General features: G+C 40.7%; 1 protein-coding gene and 1 pseudogene across 3 annotated transcripts in view; one reads left to right on the top strand and one right to left on the bottom strand.

The window, feature by feature from the left end:
• MARCHF10 (membrane associated ring-CH-type finger 10) overlaps positions 1 to 20742 on the bottom strand; it is a 246934-nt gene that overhangs the window by 98495 nt on the left and 127697 nt on the right. The window lies entirely within an intron of this gene.
• Positions 17924 to 20074, top strand: LOC119514249 (annotated as a pseudogene).

The raw sequence follows: 20742 nt of genomic DNA, 5'->3' as shown, positions 1-20742 counted from the left end.
TGTCCTGTAAGCAACATGGGTCTAATGTTGTTGGTCCCCTGCTAAGAAGCTCTCAAAGATTCCCTATTGCCTGTGGAATAAAATCCAAACACTTGACTACAGCTTTCCCTACATTCTCCCTCAGGGCTTGCTTTCTTGGTTTATCTCCTTCAGCTCCTCTTCACACATATGTCAGTGAAATGGGACTAATATTACAGACTGAACATTATTCCCCCACCTTGCCAGTTTCTAAGGCATATCCTGAGCCAGGCAAAGTCCAGATAAAATGTACTTAGATGATGCAGCAGTAAGAAGGAACAATGTCGTGAAACATATGACAACATGGATGAACCATGAAGACATAATGCTGAGTGAAATTAGCCAGGCACAAAAAGAGAAATATTGTACATTACCACTAATGTAAACACTGTGAAAAATGTAAAATAAATGGTTTATATTGTAGAATGCAGGGGACCTAGCAATAGACAGCAAATAGTGAAAGGGGGGATGGTAATCTAATAAGAACAGATAAGTTATGGAGGGCAAATTTAGTGTTCTGGGAATGCTCAGGAATGAGTATGGTTTGTCAATTTCTGGGGGGTATGGTTGGAACAAGTTCGCAGAAATGTAGTTATTTTAGGCTATTTTTCTTATTCTTTTGTTGGGTTATAGTCTGTCTAGTTTCTTGGGGTAGGGTAGGAACATGTTGGAAGCAATGTAGTTATTTTAGGATATTTGTTTTTTCTTATACCTTTGTTTTGGTTTTGTTTGAAATGTTTTTTATTGTTTTTTTTAAATTTTTTGATAAAAAATAAACAATGAATGAGTGTGAAAAAAAGTAAATGAACAATGGGGGGAGGAGGGGAATGAAATGTTTTGGATATCCTTTATTCTAATTTTTATTTTTTGGAGTAATGAAAATGTTCAAAGATTGTGGTGATCAATGCACAACTATGAACAACTGACTGTACACTCTGAAGGATTGTATGTTATGTGAATATATCTCAATAAAATTGCATTAAAAAATGTACTTAGATACAGTCTTTTGTTTGGGGCACTTTCTCATCCAAACTCCATTGGTCCTATAGCAGTCCCTAGTATCTTCCATCTCCAGTTGCCCAATCCATGTTCTGTTCTTGTTCTCAGCCGGCTATCAAGTGATCCTTATTAAAGCATTAACTGATAATTGAAGCATTACCTGATAAGGACTAACCTAGAACCTCTCCCCATGGTTTTGCCTTTCTAAAGGAGAGGCTTAAAGATGCAAAGTCTTTAAGACACACTGGATTAAAACTATAATAGTGAAATGATAGGTAGAGAACTTGTTCTGTTGGAGCTAGGACACTCCCCCCAATAAAAATAGCATTTAATGATAATCATTGATTATTAACAATTAACAGAGGAGGAAATTGAAGTCCAATTGAAATAGTTGAAGAGGAGTGACATGCCCAAGGATGGTCAGTACCAGAACCAGGGTCCAAAAGCAGGGCTTCCCATTTCCTTGATGCTGCCCACTACTGAGAAAATCCCCTTGGTACAAACTGGACCCAGATTTTTTCTCTTTCCACATCAACATAATACTATCTACTTCAAAAGATTGCTGTGGGTAGCATTGTGTTTGGCACATTGTAAGCATTCAATATCCAGTAGATTTACTTTCTGAGACATATTTTAATATTTTATTAAATGTATATATGAGCATTATCCATGAATTTAAGGTTTTAATTAATAAGGTTTGGAGAAGTCACTTTATATCTCAGTTTTAAACTCTTCCACATTTCAAGGGTTTTTGACAATTAAGTTCTGTGAAAAAAAAATCATGATGCCCTTGAAAGAGAGCCATAGTGTCAGTGTTAGAGGTCAGCCTGTAAAAAAGTATAGAGTAACTCCATCTTTAGCATTTAAAGAGTAAACCTAAGCTTTGCATGTCAATTACAAATTAGATGAGTTCTAGCATCAAAGGAAGACAACTATTAAGGTGAGAAAAAAAAAAAAAAGCAGTTCATGAAAAGGACCCTACTCTTGTACGATGTCTCTGATGGATGAGGAATAAATGAAGAAAAAAATTAAGGCCTAATGTAGACAGTAGATTCTAATGATTGAGGTACTGTGTTTGATGTTTGCAAATAAGCTTTGAGAAGTTCTTTAGTTTTTAATCTGAGTTCGGCAAAGGGCAACTACAAGTATAAAATTTCAGGAGGAGATCATGTATTAAGTTTCACAAATAACACTTTTGAGTGAAATACTTAGTTCAGTGCAAAGAATGAGCTCTCCAGAGGGGTTGCTATACCTTCTGAGCCTGTCGAGTCTTATAAGACTGTGGTGTCCAGCAGTCTCGTGGAGACTTGGTTCAGACAAGATGCTCACTTTAGCTGGAGCAACCCACCCTCTCTTTGTTCAGCTAATATTTACGGAGATAGATGGAGACAGAGATAGAGACAGACAGAGACAGAGACAGAGACAGAGATAGAGATAGAGACAGAGATAGAGAAACTAGGTATGTTTTCATTATCTAATCGGACACAGAGCTTCCAAGTGGCCTCAGAAACTGATGGCCTCCCTCATATTCAACTTAAGCATGGTCGCTTTTGCCTTGGGCCTCACCTAACTGATGAGTTTCTGGTCCCATCAGATGAGGCCACAGTAGTGGTATTGCCTGCATTCATTGCACATGGCATGAGCCACAGTAATTTGTTTGCAGAAAGAATCTCTTGGAACAGCTTTCCTGAGAAGGGGACTGGGGATATGTTAGTTCTTTGGAGCTTCATGGGTTCCCCCTTTGGCACCCCTTTGTGCAAAGTTTCACCTGACTGATATTTAAAACTGACTACTGGCTTATTGAGTATGCCATGAGCTGTTGTGACATTCTGCATTGATCCCACAGCTATATTTAGCCAAACTCTAGGTATGCAAGATGACAAGCTCTTAACATCAACCACTGAAAAACAGTCCTATATTGATTTCATTAAGATGTCTGGAGAACATGGTAGGCTGTTTCAAGGCAAGCCCACTGGACTATGTCTGCACTTTGATGGAGGCCATTGAATACTCAGGATTGGGTCCTTGGTTTTGTAGGATTAGAAATTCCATTTTAGTTAATTCAAGGCTAATCTTTTTAGGAGATGATCCCCAACAATCCCACTCAGCAGAGACTGATTTGTCATCTATCTGACCAAATTATTATTTCATCCTAGAGAATAAAGCTAGCAGGTTGACCAGCCCCTAAAAATTACTCCTTCCAAATGGAAAGGCATCCCCAGGAGATCAAATTACAGATAAAAATGTTGGTGAAGATTGATTTAGATCACAGGGAATTGAGTGTTCTTAAAGGATATCTCTAATGGGTTGAGGTGGCCTTAAGGAACAACCTCTCTGTCCTCCATGGACATTTTAGTGTAGATAACTGATTTGAATTATTCAACTCCAAGCTTTTAGAGATTTTTTCCAGGTCTTTGTTTTGGTTAACTGCCTCCTTGCTCAACTTCATGTGTCTGTTTTACCTCCATTTATGCCCTTAACAGCATAGTTTGGAGTCAAGATGACCTGAGTTAAAATCCCAGCGTTGGCACTTGTATTATTATAGTGCATCCCCTCTTTTGCACCTAAGATCCTCATAGTTAAAAATGGGACTAGCCAGAACCTCCTCACTGGTGTTTGTTTTGGTGTGTTGGGCTTACACATAGTAGCTATCATTATTACTTATATTATGTGGATTTAATTCTCTTTGCTGAGATCTGAGGATGCCCTAAGGTACATCGCCAATAAATTCATAAAACATCTCTAAAGGTTTATTACTTCTTTAAGATGTTAATCTTATGTTACTAACATCATCATGGTTAACTTTATATGACTATTTTTTATCCAGAATTTCACAGTGACATTTTATGACCTCGTCTCTAATTGTGAGGGTAGATCCAATTTGGGTCTTGCAGCTATCCATGAACTTTATGAAATTTAATAATGCCTGTTGGGCTTTCATAGGTCAGATATCTGATATCCAATTCTCTTGTGGAATGAAGTAGAGTCTATTAGAGATGAGCAAACACCCTACAATGGATAAAAAGCATGTCTTTTGGGGTATCCCTTAGAATTTTCCTCACTTGGAATTGTAGCTGGTGTACTGTATTGGTTTACAAAGAGGTGGGCAAACTCACAAATTTTTTGGATCCTATAGTGTTGAGATTCTTTTCGAAAGTTCAAAAGGCTTTGATTTCTTTATCCATTTTGGAAGCTTCAGGCTTTTCAAAACCCTTCATTGTGGCAATTGATGTGTGTGATACAAGATTGGATGTGATTTTAAGAACTTGAAAGCATAAAGCATATTGCTTTTTTTTGAACTTTTGAAACAATTATTCCCAAAGGAAAGACTTTGACTTTGGTCCAAAACGAGTATCTGATTTGTTTGGACTTTGGAGAAACTCAAGCCATATATGTTTGGCCAAGAGTTTAATCTGCAGACTGATCATCAAGCCCTGAGCAAGACTCAAGCTTCAGAAAGCTATGACAACAAGTTGCACAGCGGGTTATGGAAGCGTCAGGCCTCCCACGTGTGCATTAAACATGTTTCTGGAAGATAGGTGCTCAGGCCAAAAAAAAAAAAAATTCTTTTTATTCAAAGAGAAGGGAAGCATGAGCATTGTGCAACAGCTGGAGCTTTAAGAAGGATGTCATTCCATAATATTTTGTTTGGAGAAATGTGCAGAGCAAGTGAGGAAGAGAGTAGGGCGACAGCCAGTAGTTAGCGTGGGAAAGGAGCAGGGGCACTGGTTTGAGGGGCAGCTGTCTCCTTTCTAATCACCTATTTCCTGGTTCAAGTCATGGAGGTTTTGCTCTGTGGAGCCCCCTCTGTACTCACAGGGAAGCTGTGGGGATCTCTTGGACCACCAACCGTACCACCCAGATGAGCATGCATCCCTGGTACAGAGTTATTTCCAACATCTGCCCTATTTCTCTTCTTTCATTCTCTTTCTATTTCTCTGATTACACAAAGGAACATGAGATTAGTTGTGAACTCTAATTTCTTTCTTTAACCCTTTGTGGCTTCTCATTGTCTTGGCCCCACCCAAGGATGGCTGCTTACTTCCCTTGTAACTAGGAGATGCCCCTTCAGGGTATTCACAGGCAGCAGGAACAGCTTCAAGGCATAGATGGGAACTAGGCTGGGAGCTGCAGGGAAGAGGAGGAGACAGAGCAAAGCTGGGTTGTTGGGGATGCCAACTGGGCATCCTAAATTGGTGAACCTGGAACATTCCACCCCATTTATCCATTCATTCAATCAACAAATATTTATTGAATGTCTAATAGGTACTACAGACAATTTACAAGTGGAAAAATCAATAAACATACATTGACAAATGATAATTAGTGACCAGACACTAATAGAATACAGTAACAGACGTCACTGAGGGTGGCAATGGGGAGGATGGGAACCTCTTTAGACAGGGTGGTCAGAGATGGCCTACCTGGGTGAGGCCTAAAGAATGAACAGGAGCCAGCCCAATGGAGATGGGGAAGGGATATGGGACCGCCCAGATGGAGGAAAAACAGTACTGGGGAGGTCTGAGGTGAGAGAGAACTTGGGGGATTCAAGAACAGAAAGGAAGCCATTGTGGCTGGAAGACTTAGGTGAAGGAAGGCTGGTGAGGTTGCCATGGAATGATTTTAAAGTGTGTGTACACTTGTGTGTGTATTTGTTCACATGCATGAGTGTACATGCACACACATGTGTGTGTATGTGTGTGTGTGAGAGACATATTGTGTGGAGCATATGTTGCAGCACACTGTGGAGACCCATGAGGAGGTTCCTGATCATTATTTATAGTAATTGATCTCATGGTCCCCATTGCAGCCTTTGAGGAAACTTCAAAATGTCATTCAAACACGTGCTTGTCATTGGCATGAGTCAAGATGATCAAAAATGAATCAAAGATATTTCTCCTAGTTCCAGGACACTGAAGTGACCAGATGTCCCACATTGAGTAGCATATCCTGATTTTTAACTCTCAATCTCTCATTATAATGCATTCCCACATAATATCCCTTACTGATGTATTTTTGTCACACTCTGAGTCTTGTTCCCTTTACTCCCTCTTCCCCTGACTTTCTTTCTCTCTTAATCTTGGCTGCCTCTGCTTCCTCTTCTCTTCTTTCCCTTCCCCTCTTCATACCCATTTCCCCTCTCTTTTCTCTGCCTTTCTCATCAACCATCAGAGTAACTTGCCAAACCACAACTCTTAGATTTCTATTTTCCCAAACAAATTTCTTGGCTGGCTTTCTAGACTGTTGTAATTGGTTCTCTCTTCTCCTTCCATGCTCCTCCCTTCTCTGGCCCCACCCCTCTCCTAGACAACCTTCTCCTACCCCCACTCCCTCAAGAAGCCACGCCCCTAGGATGTGCGGCTTTTAAAACATCTACAGCATCAAAAGTTCTTGCTCTATCCCTGTGAAAAGAAGACATGAAGGAGTTAACCTCCCATGACATCAGGATACAGCCACCAGTACAGTAGAAGGCAGTTCTTGAAAACCAGAGAGAACAGACGGTATCGCTGTGTAAAGTCCCTTGTGTGGCTCACTGCACCCTCTGAGTCAGGATAATGAGAGAACATTCTTAAAACATGACTTAACCACGCTCACTCCTCAAACAAATTCCTGGATGTGTGTGAAGTACACTCTCCCAGCAAGCCCGAGCACAGAACATTTGGGGCTGGCTGGTTTGCACGATTCTCAGAGTTGCCACCTTTACAAAAACGTCTTCCCAGCCAGTAGCCCTGTATGGCAGACACGCTGGGGTGGCCTCGCGTAGCCATATTGCTGTGACTCCATCTCTGTCTTGGGGGCATTTGGGGACCTATGACATCATACTTTAGCAGGAAGAAGTTATGGAAAATTCCTGTCAGATGTAGAGAAAAGAAACTGGATATTGTCCATTTCCAGAATAAAGCAGAGGCAGAGAAACCCACAGCATGACTACAGTTTGTCCTTTATTTCACCTACACCTGGAGGTTGTCTTTTTTTAGGGTTTGTTTTTTTTTTTTTTTTGTCTTTCGTTTTTAACACAGGCGGTTTATCGGAGTGGATTTTATGAAATTAATTTAACTGAAAAATGATTAAATTACAAGGAGAGGAGAAAGCATTCAGTTGGCATCATAGGGGGTCAGAGGCCACTGTTAATGTAATATTCCACCAATTGACTCATTGCTGTTCTTTCATTGATGTGATTTAGTTTCTCAAAAAGCTCCTGTGGCAGGCTTGCATTAGATACATTGTACAGATGCCTTATCATCATTACAGTGTGTTTACTTAAAAATTTAAAAAGCAATTTTAGATATATTCATACACACACACACACACACACACACACACACATCTACGGAGATTTTAAAAATATTCAGACCAGGGATCTTAGCAAACACTAGGGCAAGTGTTAAATTTATACACTGTAGTGCCCTCCATGCATTTCAAAGAGCTTCATGTTAAGCTTTTTTTCATACCCATTGAATATACCATTATCTTCCTTAATACACTGAAGAAACCAGAGGACAAAGAATCTCCCTGTGTTCCTTATCCAAGGCCACACAACTGTTGCTGGAGCCTTGAGCTCCCTGAGTGCCAGGCACTTACTTTCAACATATCACAAGTGCTGAAAAATGATGGGATGTCAGTCTGTTAACAAGTATAATACCCTATGATTGGAGGGTGGGAAGAATGATACACTCTGCTTTTTATTTTATTTTAATACAAAACAAATCATCATCATGGCACAGAAACCTCCTGAGGTTGGGGACCTGGGATACGGCCGTGGAATGTTCTGGCAGCGCAGGAATAGGTGTGCACTCACAGAGGTGATAATGTCTTCAGGCCCCAACTTGTCCTAAGCCTCTTACCCTCGTCTTGGTTTCAAAACGCGTCCAGAGTTTAGAAATGTAGACACAGTTTGATGATGCCGGGGTTTGCAACCTGCTCAGCCCGGAGGGCCATCACCAGGATGAGAGACTGTCCTGGTGCCCCCGGTGAGACTGGAAGGTGGGTGCACGTTCGTGTTACTAAGTGCCAGGCACCGTACTAGGCTCTGGGCGCTCACAGAGGAGTAAGGCAGTCTTTGTGCTTCTGGGAGAGTAAACAAGTGAAGAGTGGAAAGCAGGTTCTCCGGGCGGCCTGGTTGGCGAAGTGCCCCCACGCACTACTCAAGGCCCCACGCGGTGGTGCCCACGCTGCGCCAGTTCCCGGGTCCCGGGGAGCCCTTCTCAGCAGTGCCAGACGCCGGCGAGATGGGGAGCTAGGTGACGCCGGCTGTCAGCTCGCCCAGCCTTCCTGTCTGTGCCCTTTTCCTCCTCCGACACGTTCCTTTCCCTCCCTGTCTGGAGGGCTGTCGCTAGCACTCTTATCAAAATCTGCTTATGGTGGCCACACGCAGTCAGTCAAAATGTATTCAATCGAGTTGATCTGCCAAGTATTCATGTTCAAGTATAAATGAGTAATGTGGGGGATGGGAGGCCCCTGGGAGCATGCTCTTTTAAGAGGCCTCAAAGCCTTGAACTAAAAGAGCTTCAGCTCTAATGGGGGACTTAGCCATCAGCCAGCTAAGGAGAAAAAAGTTTTCTTTTGCGTGCCAGAGCCTTCCTGGCACCCCTGAGTTCACACATTCTGGACAGCTGCCTACTTTTTTCTGAAGTTAAAGCTGGCCCTCCTTCCAAACATGTTTTTCCCTCGCTGCCCGTTATTGTGGCTATACGATAAGGCAAGGGTGGGGACCCGATAACTGCTAATCTGAGACCTTGTGGCTGGAAATCGCACAAGACTGTAGAAACAACTGCTTTGAAGAACTTGTGAGACCAATGATGGAAAACAAAGTTGCAGCTGCATGGAACATTTAAATGTTGTCCTATCTAAATGCACTCACTAATGCGGTTCATTGTTTACGATTTGAATGCTTCCTGCTTTAGGTCAGAATTGGCATTAGTAAGCGCATGAATGCGGAAAACATTATGAAAAGAGATATCGAAATATTGAAATTATATGCCTAATGTTAAGTAGAAAGATGGGGATTCTCCCAAGGGCCATATTTGGGTGTACAAGAGTGTCCTTTTGGCATAAAGTACTGCTTTGGATTTGTGTGTCTCCCACCCAGCTGAGGCTGTGTAGCTTTCAATCAGTTCTGTGAAGAATAGTCCCCTTATAGGAGCCTGTGCAGTTGAGTAATTGAATGCTTTTCAAAATCCCCACTTAGTTCGTCTTTTAAACATTTCTATAAACTGCAATTAAAGGTTCAGAGAGTGAACATCCCTTGGTCAGCACTGCCCAGTAGAAATATAACGTGAGCTATGTAGGTAATTTAATTTTTTCTAGTAATATGTTTTATAAAATAAAAGCAGGTAAAATTAATTTTAAGAATAGTTTATTAAACCCATTATATTAAAACATTTTCTTTTCAATATGTAATCACTATAAAAATTATTGAGATATTTTACATTTTTGAGGAGAGGAGGGCGATCCTAAATACTCAAAGTCTGGTGTGTATTTTTTCACTTCAGCACATCTCAACAGGGACTACTTCATACTTCAGGTGCTCAGTAGCAACACGTGGCTGGGGGACTACCTTATTACACTGTGTACAGCTCTTGGTATCTTTTCAATGGCAACAGTGTAGATGCCTTCTCCAGATAAAAATATTTACAATGTGGGACTCAGTGGGCCCTGGACAAGTGATGCCTGGATATGGTCGTGGGGAGTGAATTTAAGGGGGTGGGTGTTAGAATTTGGGAGTTCTAGTCCAGACCTCTCTTGGTAACTTACTATGAAAATGAAAAGCTGTAACCACACTCCATGTATTTTTTAGTGTGAAATGAATATTTTTTGCTGGCAATTGATATAAAGGAGAAATGAGCAGAGCAAATAGCTGTTCTGCAGGCACCTGCCTTGAGCCATTGAAACCCCAGAATTGGAGAATGGGGAGGAATTCTGGAGATTATATTGGATTGTGCTCTCTTTCCTCCCTGGGCGTCAGTATTACGTGGGGAACTTTGGAAAAATACTGATTCCTGGGCCCCCACTACAGAGAATGAGATTCAGTTGGTCTGGAGCAGGGCTTAGGCAATGGTATTTCTTAAGATGCCCCAAGTGATTCTAATGTAAGGCCTGGGCTATGAACATGGAAACATTCCCTTCGTTTTAGTGGAAGAGACGGAGGCCAACTGAAATGGGATGATTCTCTGAAGGTCCCACAGCTAGTTAGAGGTGGAGCGGGCCCTGGATCCAGGAATTCTTCCAGCTAGTGCTTTCTACTTATCTCATGTACAGAGAGACAGTTCAATAATACCTTCACCGGGGGTCAGTTTTCCAGAATTACTTTCATTTTGAATTATGATACATTCCCCACCTCAGCCTAGGTTAGACATAAACTTCAAGAAGAGGTTCTGAACACTTATTTCCCAAAAGTCTTCAGATCAAGGATCACTTTGAAGCAATTTTGGTCTGGGACAGCAGCCCTAAAGCATCCTATTTTAGATCCAGACTCTATACTTCACATAGAGTTTTATTGGAAAGGCTAGAGAGGGACCCCAAAGGAGCAAACACTTGAGCTTGATGACTCTTTTCTTCATTGACTCAAGGCCTAAGTCAGAGTGACTCATTAACTAGGGTCTCACACTCAAATACCTCCAAAGCCAAGCAGGTGGGCTGCATGAGTAAGGTGGGCTGGGTAGGGATTCTGAAGACCTGGAAGGGGCACAGCCACCCCGTGTTGCCATGGGAGAACCATGCAGGTTCAGCATTGCCAACTTCCCAATTACTTACAGAAATAAAAACCCAGGGTTTTCTTTTGTTTCTGTTTTTGTGAAATATCCTGATTTGTGAATGTTGGAAACTGATCCAATTTTTAGAAAAACGCTGTAAGGGTCAAATAAAGCCCACTTATGAGCTGTATTCTGCCTATAAGCCTTCTGAGTGTAACCTTTTAGATAAGGCCAGGACTTCTTCATACTCAATACTGAGTTTTATTGGTTTACAAAAATGGTGGCCTAACACCATCATCTTTATTTACTCTTGCTCTACTTCTTGTGAAGTTGATGAAGTGGGAATTAGTACCTGAAGGAAAAATAGGGTAGAGGTAGTAGCTAGTTCCCCTCTTAAATTTTATTCATTTTCCCACTGTCCACGTTATTGTTTCCTTTGGGTGTGGCATCTGCAAGGTATTATAAAATTGCATAAGGGAATTGAAAGTGAAGATCATTACTGTTCATAAGATCTCATATAATTTGTTTTTAAATTTATTCTGAACATATGAGTCAGGCTATTACTAGCATCACCATGGGATAGACACTAGTTCTGCTATACATGGTTGCATAAGGAAAAGTGTTTCATTCACTATAAAATGAAATGGAAGTTTCCACTGTAGCACTGGGGCAACCTCTTAGCCAATGAAATGGTAAGGCAAATAAAAATCAGAATTACTCTTGCTAGAGTTCTTCATTGCAAGGAGAATGTACAGAACATGGCATCAAGAGCCCTTGATTTGAAATAAACTTAGGTGTTAATAATAATGGGTGAAGTATTTTTAGTTTAAGAGTTGATGCTAAATTACCCTTTAATCTGAAGTATTCATAAAGCAAAAATAAATGTTATTTGTGAAACATCTTAGAAATTAATATACAATACATGTCATATGTATTTTGGTTATTCTTCCTAGACATAACCTTGAATTTCACCACAGTTCTTTTTTAAGTGTTAAAACCTTAAAATTAGAATATATGCTTGTGAGAATCTGTTTCAGGTGTATTTCTGTGAACAGGTCCACTGTCCCCAAGTAACCAGAGGTGGGTAACAGTTTCTGATGAAAGTTGAAGAGAGGAGGATTAAACAAAAATTAGAGCGATCATATTTTCTTTATCTAAAACCTTCAAGTCTTTGGAAAGCAGCTTGGTTTCTATTTTGAGTTATGCTGCCCACATATCTTAACGACAGAATTTTTGCATAATTTTGCTCTTCCTCTTTTTATCTCTGGGTATATTTATTATTTCATATGTGATGATGCAAAGCTCATTAAAAGGTCCATTTATATTCTTGTTATCTGTATGGAGATCTAGCTGCTTTTCTCTTACTGTTTATAGAACCCTCAATGTAATATTCAGATTTGCTGGCAACAGGCCGTTTCTAGCACAGTATATATTCTGTTCCTCTCTGTGGCTCTATTTATGGCAGTCTCCATGATTTCCTCAAGACTAATAAAGACAGTGTAAAAGGATGGGTCACAGATTTATCCATCCATGGAATTTTAGCACTTTCAGAGGGAGGTTTAGCTTATGTTCTTTTTTTCCAATTTAATTAAAACAACAAAAAAAGCATTAGTCCAAATGAGTGACAGTTGGCAGATCTGCATTATTCAACTGGAGAGACTCCAGAGTTTCTGATGCTTGGAGATGGACAAGTAATTACCTCCTGTCTGTGACTATTTTCTACCAGGCTAAGCCCAATGTTTATTGTAAACTATCTGCCATTAAAAGCTGTAATAGCAAGCCTTATGTTCCCACACCATAAATTTGACTTGCACTGTTTTTTTATATTTACCTTCATGTTTTATTATATTCTTTGAAATGTTTCATTTTAAAGGGCGATAACAGGAGAATGAATATTGAAAAAATTCCAGATTCATGCTTGAAAAAAGATATGCTTCGTGTGTGTGTGTGTTTGTGTGTGTGTATTACATGTACCCCGACATTTCTGATGGCCATTTTCTGAATATTGGCAGCTTCTATGTAACTATTAGATGCAATTGCTATATCACTTGTTAAATGGTCCAGAAAATAGCCTAAAAAATTAAAGTTTAACCATATCACATAAGCCCAGGACAGTGGTTCTCAAAATTTACCTCAGGACCTTTTATATTCTTAAAAATGTTTCAAGACCCTAAAGAGCTTTTGTTTGTGTGGATTATATCTATCAATATTTACTGCATAAGAAATTAGAACTGAGAAATTTTAAAGATATTTATTTTTTTCATTTTAAAATAAGTAAATCCATTGCAAGTTAACATAAATAATATTTTAAGAGAAAAATAAGTATATTGTCTAAAACAAAAAAGAATGTAACGAGAAGAAAGGGATTGTTTTAGATTTTGTCTGACTTCATAGAAGACAACTGGATTCTCATATCTGTTTCTGCCTTCAATTTGTTGCAATATGTTGCTTTGTTTGAAGTATGCAAAGTAAATATGGCCCTACATAGATATGTAGTTGGAAAAGTAAAAGAGGAGTATTTTTACAGCTTTTTCAGATAACTATGGATATTGTTCTTTGATCCCAAACTAAAATTCAACAAGTGATGGTTTCTTAAAGGTTAGTTGCAATGTGGAATCAATGGACTTTTCATACTAGCACAATTTGGTTCCATTGCCAGATTCATATTGAGGTATCAGCAGTTTCAAACACCATGGCTTTTGTAACATCAGTGAAAATTTCAACACAGTGAACAGACAAATAACATCTTAGTGTAACTGCAAAAATACTGCTAATTTCATGGACCCCTTTGTAAAGGTCTTGGGGATTTTCACACTTTGAGAACCACTGGCCTAGAGCAAACAAGGACAGCTGTAATACTCTTTAGTTCAACCCTTAGAAACACCAAATAGAATTAGGAATATAAGTTTTCCAAATGTGAAATGTTAACTTAGTTTTCTGCAAAAAGAGTTTAGGAGGCACAGAAGAAATAATATGTACTGAAGTTCATATTCTAATTCACTGGGCAAAGTTACTTTTATTTAGCTTTTTTTCCCCAGTGATTCTTGGTAGAATATCATTTTTATTTTGCAAGAAATACTTTGTGTGTGTGTGTGTGACTGTGTATGTACGTGTGTCTCAACTAAAGTTTACAAGCCAGTGAATGTCTCTTAATGGCCAAAACATTGGTAGATGGTACCAAGCAATGGGCTTATATTTGTAGTGCCCCCAACTTTTTCCTTTCTTTTCCTACTCATCCACCAGTGTCCTAAAAGCATAGAAATAGAGAAACAGCTTGTACTTTGCAAACCAGGCAGACCTGGATTTGAATTCTGGCTTTGTAACCTTATTTAACTTTTCTGAGCCTGTTTTTCTCCTTCTGAGAGAGGGATATGCATCATTGCCAGGGCTGTGAAGATTATATATATGAATAGACAATATATGTGAAGAGTGTTGACCCTCATAGGTTTCACTCAAGTAATCACCATCATCTTCCTCAAAATAATGTCCTCTACTTTTAACAGATCCATAGTCTATTCTTATTTTCTGGCCCAGGAAATTATGCCTTTGTGTGAATGAATTTACTGAAGAAAAATACTTATAAGACTTAGTGTAGCTCTTCAGGAATATTGCATTTTTGCAGGGACCAGAACTTTTAATCAGAGAAATAAATTTCCACTATTGTGAACCCCCAGCAGAGGGACGAGGCCAAAGGTGTGAATGAATGTGGAGAGTAGCTAGTACAGAACCTAAAGATGGAGCCCTGGGAAGTATGATGTACCATCTATGTAGTGGCAGGGATCCATTCCAAAGTCAGAGTGATGGTCAGAAGATAAAGGTAGGAGCAAATCATGAGGTGGATTCTGGCCATGCAGGATGGTGGTCAGCAGTGGGGAACTAGGGATGTACTTGCCCACAGAGAATCTCCATAGGCAAGTTTAGCTGCATCTTCCCTTCATCCAGAAAAACCTTAATGCTATTTCTGACAAACTTGACATGTCAGGAAACAACTGGTAGGGGAGGTATTTCTAGGGCAGAGGAGGCCTTCTTGACATGCCTGAAATTAAAGGGTTGGTTCTGGAACTTGTGTTTTGAATCTTGGCTCCTCTGCTTGGCTACTGTGTGACTTAGGACAACCAGGTAACCTAGTCTGCCTCCGCCTCCTCCCCTGTAAAATGGGATAAGTGTTGTCATGAGGACAATGCTCCATGTAAGACATCCAGAACAATAACTGACGTAAGGTATTGTTCAATAAATGTCAGCTCAGTAAATGTCAGCTTTTGTTTTCATTAGTCTACCACCCACTTTGTCCTGCTCATCTGACTAATGCCAGCTGCATTGGTATAAAACTTCTGTGCAGTTTACCTGAAGATCTGTCCCCCTCAGTTGCCACAATGTTTTTGGTGAAGTGGTAAAATCCATTAATGCTTCAATGTCTGTTTCCAAGTTAATGCAAGGCCAGGATTACAAGTATTTAGACGGCATGGATATGATCTGTTGAAACTGCAGACCCTCTACTAATGATCACAGCTTTAGGCCATTGAGTTTCAGTATCTTGAAACTTTAGAAATCTACCCTTAGAATGACATTTATGGTTTTATTCTTTTCAGATATAATACATGACCACTGAAGAAAATTTAGGTAACTAAGAAAATGTAAATCTTTCATAATCTGAGAGTTAACACTGGGATTTTGTTTTGATGTATTTTCTTCTAATCATCTTTGCACACATACCTACCATGTGTGGAGAAAGCATATCTCAAGTCTTTATGAGTTAATAAGTTAATTTTTAGTCAATATCTGTTTTAATTATTGCGGCTTAAAGTCCTTTCTTGCATGCTAACAATCCCTGATGGAGACAATTAAGTGCAGCTTGGTAAAGAATGGAAGTTTGCAGTTCAGTCACAATGCATTCATACACTCAATAAACATTTATTGACTTCCTGCTATGTGGCCAGGCACTCTGAGACTTGGTAATACAGATATGAAAAATAAGTAAACAAATAAAACAATCTAATCCCTTATTCACTGCATCATTTTTAGTAGGAAAAAAATACATTTATTAACAACCTAAATTTCTGTCAATAAATTATGGTACATCTCCCCAAAAGAATCTTTTTAAAAATGTAGTGGGAAGGAGGAGTAGACATACTTTTCCCTATTCCTCCCACTCAGTACAACTAAAAACACTGCACGTTAAATGTTAAAATCAACATAAGAAGACTACAAGGTGGAGAGAAGAAAGCAGAATAGCTAGGTACCTTGGGCCTGAGGAACCACGTGGTGGTGAGTTTTCTAGGTTTTCTTTTTGCCTTATACATCCCAGACTTACAGCTCAAGAAGCTAGTAACCTGGAAATGCCAACAGGAACATACATATACACACAAAAGCCTATGTTTTCTAACCAGAACCAGGAAAGGGGAAGCCTACCAATATGGAAAACTTTTAGGGGTAACCACTGTATTCTAGCCAAACACTACAGAAAAAATTGTGGTCTCCATGCCAGTGAAGGTCATTTGGGGTGCCTAGGCTTCCACTGTAATGAGGCACTCCAAACCTCCCACCTCCCACCCAGGTGATGTCAGAAAAGGCCAAGTAGGGAGCCAGGGGTCTCAGCCCTCTGTATGGTAATAAGCATGGTGCCATGGTGACAGTGGAGACTCTCACTCCTGCCCAGCAGTAACTAGAAGCATTACTTGGGTGTCAGTGGAGGCTGAATGGGGAACCTGAACTTCTACCTACACCTGACAGTAGTGATGTGGTGGCCCCTCTCCTCTGCTGGAGCAGTGTCAAAAAAGTCAGCTAAAACATACATTTTAAATAAGATACATAGTCTGATAACAATATTATAATGTCCAGGTTTCAAATGAAAATCATTCATCATACCAAGAATCAAGACAATCTCAAACTGAATGACAAAATACATGCAGGAGATGCCAACACCAAAATGATAGGGATGTTAGAATTATATGACAAAAATTTCAAAGCAGCCACGATAAAAGTCCTGCAACAAGCAACTCTGAACACACTTGAACAAATGAAAATATAGAAAGCCTCGGCAAAGAAACAGAAAATGTCACTGTATTAGGGTTCTCTAGGTAAACAGAACCAACTGGAGATATCTGTAAATACAAGATTTTATAAAAGCGTTTCATGCAACTGTGGGGATGCATGAGTCCAAATTCAGTAGGGTAGGCAGTAAACTGGCAACTCTGATGAAAGTGTTCAATGAACTCCTCCAGAGACGCTGGCTAGTCGAAGAAGAAATGAAGGTTCTCTCTCCTCTCCCTTAAAAGTCTTCAACTGATTGGATTAAATCCAGCTGATTGAATTCTCTCCTTGTGGAAGAAATGCCCTTCATTGATGTAATCAGCCACAGATTCAGTCAATTGACTGATGATTTCATAAACCAGCCTTGTAGTTTATTAACCAGCCACAAACATCCTTACAGCATTGGTTAGGCCAGTGCTTGCCTGACCAGATGCCTGGGCACCATCACCTGGCCAAGTTGACACATAAACCTAACCATCACAGTCACCAAAGAAGTAGATACAAAGAACCAAATGAAAATCTTGGAACTGAAAAATACAATAATTGAAATAAAAACCCAGTGAAAGAACTCATCAGCAGAATGAGGGGAAAGAAAGACAAGAATTAGTGAACTGGAAGACAGAACAATAGAAACTACCTCATCTGAATAACAGAGAGGAAACAGTCTGGGAATTGCAAGACCATAACAAAAGATCTAACATTTGTGTCATTGGAGTCCCAGAAGGAGGAAAATGGGGCTGAAAAAGTACTTGAAGAAATAATGGCTGAAAACTTTTTGAATTTGGTAAGAAATATAAGCCTACAGATTCAGGATACAGAACAAACATCAAATGGGATAAATTCAAAGAAATCCACACCAAGACATATCACAACTAAACTTCTGAAAATTAAAAGCAAAGGAAAAACTCTTTAAGGCAGGCAGAATAAAATAGGGAAAAAAATTCAAGCAACAGTGGGCTTCTCATCAGAAACTATGGAGACCAAGAGGAAGTGGCACAATATTTTTCATGTGCTAAAAGAAAACAACTGTCAACTTAGAATCCTATAACTTGTGAAAATATCCTTCAAAACATGCTCAGACGAAGGAAAACTAAGAGAATTTGTCAAGCTAAACCAGAAGGTGGCACATGTTGTTGAGAATGCGGAGCGGACAGATTCGAGTCAACAGGGATCTGGACCAGGCTATGGAGCAGGTGCATGAGTTCAAAGAGAAGGGCAACAAGGCCCTCAGTGCAGGTAACATTGATGTTAGCGTCACAGAGCTACTCTGAAGCAATAAAGTTGGATCCCCAGAACCACGTGCTCTACAGCAATTGGTTGGCAGCCTATGCCAAGAAAGGAGACTACCAGAAGGCCTGTGAGGATGGCTGCAAAACCATTGACTTAATGCCTGACTGGGGCAAGGGTATTCACAAAAAGCAGCAGCTCTTGAGTTCTTAAACCGGTTTGAAGAAGTGAAATGAACCTATGAGGAGAGTTTAAAACATGAAGCAAATAACCCTCAGCTCAAAGAGGGTTTACAGAATATAGAGGCCTGACTGGCAGAGAGGAAATTCACAAACCCTTTCAACATGTCTAATCTGTAACAGAAGTTGGAGAGTGATCCCAGGACAAGGACGCTGCTCAGTGATCCAACCTACCAGGACCTGATAGAGGAACTACGAAACAAGACGTCCGACCTGGGCATGAAACTACAAGATCCCCACATCATGACCATTCTCAGTGTCCTCCTTGGAGTTGATCTGGACAGTGTGGATGAGGAGGAAGAGGTTGCCACTCCTCCACCACCACCTCCTCCCAAAAAGGAGACCAAACCAGAGTCAATGGAAGAAGACCTTCCAGGGAATAAGAAGCAGGCCCTGAAAGAGAAAGAGTTGGGGAATGATGCCTACAAGAAGAAAGACTTTGACACAGCCTTGGAGCATTATGACAGGGCCAAGGATCTGGACCCCACCAACATGACCTACATCACCAATCAAGCAGCTGTATACTTTGAAAAGGGCGACTACAATAAATGCTGGGAGCTGTGTGAGAAGGCCATTGAAGTGGGGAGAGAAAACCGAGAAGACTATTGACAGATTGCCAAAGCTTACGCCTGAATTGGCAACTCCTACTTCAAAGAAGAAAAGTACAAAGATGCCATCTGTGCCAGTTTGAATGTATTGTGTCCCCCAAATGCCATTATTTTTGTGGTCTTGTGGGACAGAAGTTTTGGTGCTGGTTAGATTTGCTTGGAATGTGCCCCACCCAGCTGTGGGTGGTGACTTTGGTGGGATACTCCCATGGAGGTGTGACCCCACCCATTCAGGGTGGGCCTTGATCAGTGGAGCCATATAAAACATGCTGACTCAAAGAGACTAAACTGAGTGCAGCTGGGAGTGATGTTCTGAAGAGGAGCAAGCTTGCTAGAGAGGAACGTCCTGGGAGAAAGCTGTTTTGAGGCCGGAGCTTTGGAGCAGACGCCAGCTGCCTTCCCAGCTAACAGAGGTTTTCCAGACGCCATTGGCCATCCTCCGGTGAAGGTACCCAATTGCTGAGGTGTTACCTTGGACGCTTTGTGGCCTTAAGACTGTAACTGTGTAGTGAAATAAACCCCCATTTTATAAAAGCCTATCCATCTCTGGTGTTTTGCATTCCGCAGCATTAGCAAACTAGAACACCATCCATTTCTACAACAAATCTTTGGCAGAGCACCAGACCCCAGATGTGCTCAAGAAATGCCAGCAGGCAGAGAAAATCCTGAAGGAGAAAGAGTGGTTGGCCTACATTAACCCTGACCTGGCTTTGGAGAAGAAGAACGAAGCCAATGAATGGTTTCAGAAAGGGGATTACCCTCAGGCCATGAAGCATTATACAGAAGCCATCAAATGGAACCCATGAGATGGCAAATTATACAGCAATCGAGCTGCCTGCTACACCAAACTCCTTGAGTTTCAGCTGGCACTCAAGAACTGTGAGGAGTGTATTCAGCTAGAGCCAACTTTCATCAAGCATTATACATGGAAAGTACCTCCCTAGAAGCAACGAAGGACTACACAAGAGCCATGGATATCTACCAGAAGGCACTAGAACTGGACTCCAACTGTAAGGAGGTGGCAGACAGTTACCAGCACTGTGTAATGGCCCAGTATAGCTGCCATGACAACCCCAAGGACATGAAGCATTGAGCCATGGCCAACCCTGAGGTGCAGCAGATAATGAGTGACCCAGCCATGCAGCTCATCCTGGAGCAGATGCAGAAGGATCCCCAGGCTCTCAGCAAACACTTCAGGAATCCTCTCATAGCGCAGAAGATCCAGAAGCTGGTGGATGTGGGTCTGATCGCAATCCAGTGATGACTTGTTCCTTCCCCTTCCCTTCACCCTCATGCAGATAGAGGAGCTGGTGACCATGGCAAGTGGCACAGAGCAGAAGGGAAAGAATGGGGGAGAAAAGAACAACTTATCTCTATATTTATACATACCTACATGGAAGATGCAGAGGCTTGTCCTCATGTTGCTCGGCAGCCACTGCCTCCAGGCCCTCCCAGCACACATAGTCTCTTCACTGCTGCCCTCGAGTTCTGGGTCTCCTTCCCCTTCCCCCTCAATCGCTGTCTTGGCTGCTCCCCATAGTTGGTCATTTTTTATTTGGGGCAGTGGGCATGTATGGGGAGGGAAGGGTGTTCTTCCCGAGCTCTGCTCCCAGCTGTCTTCGTGTTGTTCACTCCGTGTCCCCTTCTCAATAAAACAAGCCAGTCAGGCATAGTTAAAAAAAAAAAAAAAAAATGGCTAAAGAAATCCTCTAAACAGGAAGGAAACAATAAAAGGAGGAACTTTGGAAAACTAGGAAGGAAGAAAGAACACAATAAACAAAAAATATGGGTAAATACAATTGTCTTTCCTTCTTCTCTTGGGTTTTCTAAATTATGTTTGATGGTTGAAGCAAAAATTATAACACTGATATGATTCTAAATGTATGTAGACATAATATTAAGATTATCCTATTATAAACAGGAGAGGGT

This window comes from Choloepus didactylus, chromosome 18, assembly GCF_015220235.1.
Source record: "Choloepus didactylus isolate mChoDid1 chromosome 18, mChoDid1.pri, whole genome shotgun sequence".
NCBI lineage: Eukaryota > Metazoa > Chordata > Mammalia > Pilosa > Megalonychidae > Choloepus > Choloepus didactylus.
The sequence above is the reverse complement of the archived record's forward strand: the minus strand, read 5'-3'. Positions and strand labels throughout refer to the sequence as shown.